This window comes from Trichechus manatus, unplaced genomic scaffold (assembly GCF_000243295.1).
Source record: "Trichechus manatus latirostris isolate Lorelei unplaced genomic scaffold, TriManLat1.0 scaffold00001, whole genome shotgun sequence".
NCBI lineage: Eukaryota > Metazoa > Chordata > Mammalia > Sirenia > Trichechidae > Trichechus > Trichechus manatus.
Genome location: NW_004443937.1, coordinates 5,623,631 through 5,630,542, shown reverse-complemented (window position 1 = coordinate 5,630,542; position 6,912 = coordinate 5,623,631). Strand labels below are relative to the sequence as shown.

Below are 6,912 nucleotides of genomic sequence, written 5' to 3'. Positions count from 1 at the left end.
TCTGTGTTTGATTCCAGGCTAGAACACATCATGTAAAGCCACCAGCTGTCTGTCAGTGGAGGCTTGCATGTTGTTATGATGCTGAACAGGTTTCAGCGGAGCTCCCAGACTAGAAGAGTAGGAAGAAAGGCCTGATGATCTACTTCCAAAAATCATCAATGAAAACCCTATGGATCACAACAGTCTGATCTGTAACCAGTCATGGGACAGGACTGGGCAGCATTTCATCCCTTTGGGCATGGGGTTGCCACAAATTGGGGGCTAACTGGATAGCAGCTAACAACAACACTTATTTACATGCATAGAATTTCCATCTTTATCTGATGCAATCTTCACAGTGTTACTCCAGGTAGGTGTAATTATCTCATTTTCAAAAAATAAAACTAGGCAAAGAGACTTGATAGAACTAGTGTGAAACCAGTAATGGATCTAGAATTCAGATCTGGGCCTAGCTGCCTCATTCCCAAACCTACTTCTTCACCTAAAAACTTTGACTTCCTAGATGCTAGAAGAAAGTAAGGTGAGATGAGATTGACCAAGTCCCAGGGATTTACAGAAAATATTTAATGTAGGAGAAACTGAAGAAAAATAATCTCAAAACATTCTTTCAAACTCCAATATTTTATTATTTTATGAATACATGAATAAAATATTATACGTATTATGAATTGTCAATGCTGTTGGGATAGTTAATGTGTCAGCTTGGGAGGCTATGATTCTCAGTGGTTTGGCAGATGCCGGACTGGCTGCTCTTCCATAATGTAATATAATGTAATCACTTTCCATGATGTGATCAGCTGATCAGCTGAAAGGGGAGTTTCCATGCAGGTGTGGCCTGCTTCAAGTATATAAATGGACGTTCTGGCAAAGCTCACCCTCTTGACCCTGCAGTCTTCTCACTGCCTGACCTCCAGTTCCTGGGACACAAGTATACAAAAGTCTCTGGCCTGCCACCTGATCTGCAGGTTTTAGATTTGACAGCCCCTACAATCTCATAAACTAGGAGAGGTCTCTAGCCTGCCACCCTGGCCTACAGATTTGGAACTTGCCAGAACCCATAACTGCATGAGCCATTTCCTTGAAGTAAGTATATATACCTGTCTCTCTGTCTATGTCTGGTTTTGTTCCTCTAGAGAAGTCAGACTAAAACAGCTGCATTCAACTGAATCACATACAAACTTAAGTAAATGGACAAAATCTTAATCAGATAAATTATTTAAGTTAGAAGGAAGTGAAACAAATTTCATCCTATAACTTTAAAAAAAAAAAAAAAGTAAATGCAAGACAAAGGAGACCTAATCATTAGGTAGCAGTTTATACGAAGAAAACAAATAAAAACCCTGGTTTTTTGTTTTGTTTTGGTTTTTCTATTTTAGGAAAAATAGTTTAACGACAGGTTTAAAACCTCTTTTGTAGATAGGATCCCTTTCTCCACAGAACCCCCCACTAATTCTCCTCCCATGCCTGCTGGAAGATTGCAGTCCCTCTGGAGGGCCCCTGCCCCTCCGCACTTCCCTACCCTGCTGGGAGGCCTGCTCTGGATCTAGGTCCTTGTGGGTCCATCATGTGTGTCTTTATAAAAAGTGAGCACAACACTGTACCCTGCCTCTTTTCTGCGTGTCATGGGACCCGCCCACAGCACCTTCTATGCCGTAACTAAACAGCCCATTAGATAATCTATTAGTGCTGGCAGAGAGGGGATGCCACCACAACAAGCCCAGCCCTTGGCCAGCTCCTGCAGTCCCAGTGCCTCTGCCCTGACTACATCTGGGTTCTACAAGAACAGCCTGGAGCGCACTGCCTCTCAGCCCTGGCTAGTCTCCGGACCTTCTTCCCAGACAGGGGGAAGTGAATCCAAGTGGATCACACTGGCACAGGTCACCCCCACAGGCATGGATGTGGGAGTCGGCCAGCGCCCCCAGGAGTCATTATGGCCTGACCTCACCACAGACTTGAGCGTGACCTGCTTGTAGTAGTGAACGGTCTGCTTCTTGCTGTAGACATTAGGGTAGCCAAAGCCAGCAATGTGCACCACATCACACAAGTGAAGGGCGAGGGTGATGGCCAACACGTCTGTGGTGGACTTCTGCTTAATCCTGCATGGCTGTTACGCCGGCAGGCTCAGCAGTCTGTCAACTGCAGTATCCATGAAGAAGGGGTTGAGAATCCAAATCTTTTTGGGGTTGATGTCCCAGATGAGGCTATTTCCAGAAACCTTTTTGCACCCTCTTCTTGTCACTCAGGATAGTCTCAATCCAGTGGAAGTCCATCATCTTGAACACTGCCACTTCTGGGAGTATGTGTCAGTTATTCTCCGTTTTGGGGTCAAAGTGGGAAGATTTAGGGTAGAAGAGATGCCTAGTGGTCTTGGAGCCAACGTGCCCCTCGAAGCCAGCTACTGGTGCATTGTTCAGTCTGATGAGCACATTGCACTTGTTGATGGCCTTTCCCAGTAAGCTGTTCTGCACCTGGTGCTTGTTCCCCACCACCACACAGTGGCGGCACTTCAGGCTCTGGATGCTCTCTGCCATGACATAGCTGGTGAAGGCTAGAACCCAGAGGAGCAAGTCTTCTCTCCCTTGGTCCCATGGTGCAGCTTATAGGCAGAGGGTGTCTTGGCCCAGAAAAAATCCTTAAGCTGCAGGAAAATGGGCTGATCTCGGGAGTGCCTGCCAAAGATCTTAAAGGCCTTCCTCTCTGCCTTACCCAGGAGGCACAGATGCCTCTTCTCTGGGATGGAAAAATAAAAACTGTCTTCTTGAGAGATGGAATACTGCACCATGGTGACCAGGACCAGAGCCAGCAGAGCCAGAAGCTTCCAGTAGGGCTTGCTGATCATGTTTTTCAGCAGGTAGCTCAGTTCCTGGAGAGAGAGGTCATCCTGGCTGCCTCTTGCCACCCTCTCGGGTGGAGTAGGGCAAGGCAGGACAGCTGCGCACATGGCTCGGATCTGCTAGGCACGTGGACCAAAGCATGGTTGGTTTGGCCTGCTCCCTGTCCCGGGTGCGGGGCAGCCTGTGAGCTGGGGAGGCAGCTGGCTCCAAGAACCTCGGTTTTAATTGATCATAAATTCAAAATCATTCAACAATAAGATATATTTTCTTTAAAAAGCCAACAGTACCTTAAAGTTACCTAATGGAAGAGCAGTGTAGCATCTGTATCAGGAAAGAATCATGTTGCCTAATTCTGGACTGGTTATTACAATAATATGTGTTTACTAGGATAGGCTCTCTGTCTTTCAACTGTAGGACTTTCTGAAATTGAGAATGATATATGCAGTTCTTCAACAATAACAAAGACTTTTTTAAATCCAAATAGGTCAATCATATGTAAAATAGTACAGGACAGAGATAGCAAGCTCAAGTGCTTACAGGGAAAAGGCTGATAACATACGTGAATAAAACTGGCTCCATGGAGACTGGGACAAGCTAGGGTGTGCTATTCTCAGGAAGAGGACAGCCAACCAATACTCCAAATGACCAATGTATTGAAAGCAATTAGACAAATGTTCATTTGTGAAAATAAAATTTAACTGAACAACCACTTCCTCAAAGATTATCTCACACAACCATTAACTGAAAAACCATTTTGCCAAACTACCAATTCATCAGAAATTTCTTTCTATTAACTAACTTCTAAGGATTAGAGTAATTGGTGTTGCTTGTTATGTTTTCAGAACAGTCTTTGATATATTTTCCCTATAACTGTGGAGGAATGAATTTCTTTCGATTTGATTTTAAGTGCTGTACATGATAGAAATGTCAAAGACTTCATAAATAATAAGTAGGGCAGTGTATTAGTTTCCTAGAGCTGCTGTAACAAAATAATGTAAACTAGGTGGCTTCAAACAACAGAAATTTATTGTCTCACAGTTCTGGAGGCTAAGAGTCTGAATTCAGAGTGCGGGCAGGGCCATATTCTCTCCGAAGTCTCTGGGGTAAGATCATATCTTCTCTCTTCCATCTTCTGGCTCCAGGTGCTCCTTGGCTTGTGGCAGCTCACTCCAATCTCTGCCTCTGTCTTTACATGGCCACCCTCACTCTGTGACTATGTGTCTACTCCTCTTTTTATAAGGCCATCAGTAATACTGAATTGCATGTACCCTACTCCAGCAAGACCTCATGTTAACCAATAACATTTGCAAAGATGCTATTTCCAAATAAAGTCACACCCATAGGTATTAGGGGTTAGAACATCAACATATCTTTTTAGGGGATACAAATCAACCCCTAACAAGTAGGATTCACTTTTCTAATTCATCTTCAATTGAATCCATGGCTTTTCATACTTCTCTCATTCATAGCTTTGCTTTCTTGAGTGGGACAGAAAGGGAAGGGGTACAGCTAACTTCTTGTGGCAGGTTTCATTGTATCCCATTATCAAATATAAGAACCATGCATCCATTATGTTTGTAATCTGTACTGTCTCTAGCTTTCTTTTGCCTCCTAATTTTCCATTCAGTTTCTCCATTCCAGGTCTCTCCATTGTCTTCCTAGGGCAATCTGTCAACACTGTTATTCAACTGCTTAAAGTACTGGCCAGCTTTCTTGTTATTAAAGTGTAATCATTACCAATGCTGAGTGGCTTATTTTATATCTTGATATATTCTAGAACATAACAGTTCCTTTTGGATATTACCTGTTCCTACTCGCATACTTAATTCTCCATGAAAATGCATGTTACACAATCCACTGGAAAATTCCAGGCATGCTGTTTTTCTGCAGCAACCACTCCTTCAAAATTGCCTGCCACTGTGGTCCTGTCACTTTAGGAGCAGGAGTGTAAGGCAGCCCTGCATTTCCACAAGAAGGTCCTTTGTGGCTTCATCAGCATGAGACATTTCCTCTTTGATTTCCACCTCCTCCACTGAGACTCAAGCTCCAAGCTGCACAGGGTTGTCAGAGCAAAGTGAGAATAATATGAAGCCATCAACAGAGCTTCCCAGTACACAGAAACTTGCCTTTAGCACAAAGCTGTGGGTAGGCTGTATGCCTAAGATATGGGTAAACACAATCTGATTTTGGTACCTATATCATGGTTATATTATCATAATTGAAGCATTACAATATGGAGTAATGGCATTATTACCTTCAATAGATACTTCTATAAACAAAAACAAAAATCCGTTGTCATAGAGTTGATTCCAACTCATAGCAACCTCACTTGTTACGGAGTAGAACTGACCCCCCACAGGGTTTTCTTAGGTGTAATCTTTACGAAAGCAGATTGTCAGGCCTTTCTTCTATGGCACTGCTGGGTGGGTTTGAACCACCAACATTTAGAAACTGTTCGTGCCACCCAGGGGGCCTAGACACTTTTTTTTTTCTTTTTTCTTTTTTTTATTGTACTTCAGGTGAAGGCTTAGAGAACAAATAGTTTCTCATGAAACAGTAGTACACATATTGCTTTATGACATTGGTTAAAAACCCCACAACATGTCAACACTCTAACTTCTCAACCTTTTTTTTGGTGAAAATACACATAGCCAAAGATACACCATTTCAAAAATTTCTACATGCACAGTTCAGTGACATTGACTATGCTCTACCAATTGTGCTGTTATTCTCACTTAAGATGAAGGCTTACAGAACAAAATAGATTCTCATTTAACAGTTACTACAAATGTTGCCCTATGACAATGGTTAACAATCTCACAACACGTCAACAATATCCTTACTCAACCTTGGGTTCCCTATCACCAGCTTCCTTGTCCCCTTCTGCCTTCTGGCCCTTGTCACTGGACTACTGTACCTCATTAGTCCCATTTGGTTTTACGGGGCTGTCCACTCCCAGGCTGAATGGTGAACCTCAGAGATAACTTCACCACTAAGCTAAAAGGGTGTCTTGGGGCCATACTCTCAGGGTTTCTCCAGTCTCCTTCAGGCCAGTAAATCTGATCTTTTTTTTGTGAGTTAGAATTATGTTCTACATCTTTCTCCAGCTCTGTCCAGAACTCTCTGTTGTGATCCTCGTTAGAGCAGTCAGTGGTGGTAGCCGGGCACCATCTAGCTGTGCTGGACTCAGTCCGGTGGAGGTCTTGGTAGCTGTGGTCCATTAGTCCTTCAGACTAATCTTTTCCTTGTATCCTGTTCTCTTCATTCTCCCTTCCTCCCGAACGGATGAAACCAGTGGAGTATCTTAGATGGCCACTCACAAGCTTTAAGATACCAGACACTACTCACCAAGGTAGAATGTAGAACATTGTCTTTATAAACTGTGTTATACCAATTGAGCTAGATGTTCCCCGAGACCATGGTCCACACAGCACTCCGCCCAGCAATTCAGTCCCTCAGGGAGTATGGATGTGTCTATGGGGTTTCCGTGACCTTTCCTTGTTCAAGTTGTGCTGGCTTCCCCAGTAGTGTGTACTGTCTTGCCCTTCACCGAAGTTATCAATTCTCTATCATCTATTTAGTATTCCCCCCCACCCCTCTCATCCCTGGTAACCAACAAAGATTGCTACATTTTGTGTGTGAACTTTTTCATGGGTTTTTATAATAGAGGTCTCATACAATATTTGTCCTTTTGTGATTGACTTATTTCACTCAGCATAATGTCCTCCAGTTTCATCTAAGTTATGAGATGCTTCACAGATTCATTGTTGTTCTTTCTCGTTGCATAGTACTCCATTGTGTGTATGTACCATAGTTTCTTTATCCATTCATCTGTTGATGGGCATTTAGGTTGTTTCCATCGTTTTGCTATTGTGAACAATGCTGCCATGAACATAGATGTGCATACGTCTATTCGAGTGACAACTCTTATTTCTCTAGGATATATTCCTAGGAGCAGGATTGCTGGATCAAAGGGTACGTCTATTTCTAGCTTTCTGAGGAAGCGCCATATCATTTTCCAAAATGGTTGTATCATTTTGCATTCCCACCAGCAGTGCATAAGAGTTCCCATCTCCCC

At 43.1% G+C, this 6,912-nt stretch overlaps 1 pseudogene; it reads right to left on the bottom strand.

Moving 5' to 3' along the window:
* Positions 1 to 1,804: 1,804 nt before the first annotated feature.
* Positions 1,805 to 2,893, bottom strand: LOC101346786 (CMP-N-acetylneuraminate-beta-galactosamide-alpha-2,3-sialyltransferase 4 pseudogene; annotated as a pseudogene).
* Between the last annotated feature and the right edge of the window lie 4,019 nt (positions 2,894 to 6,912).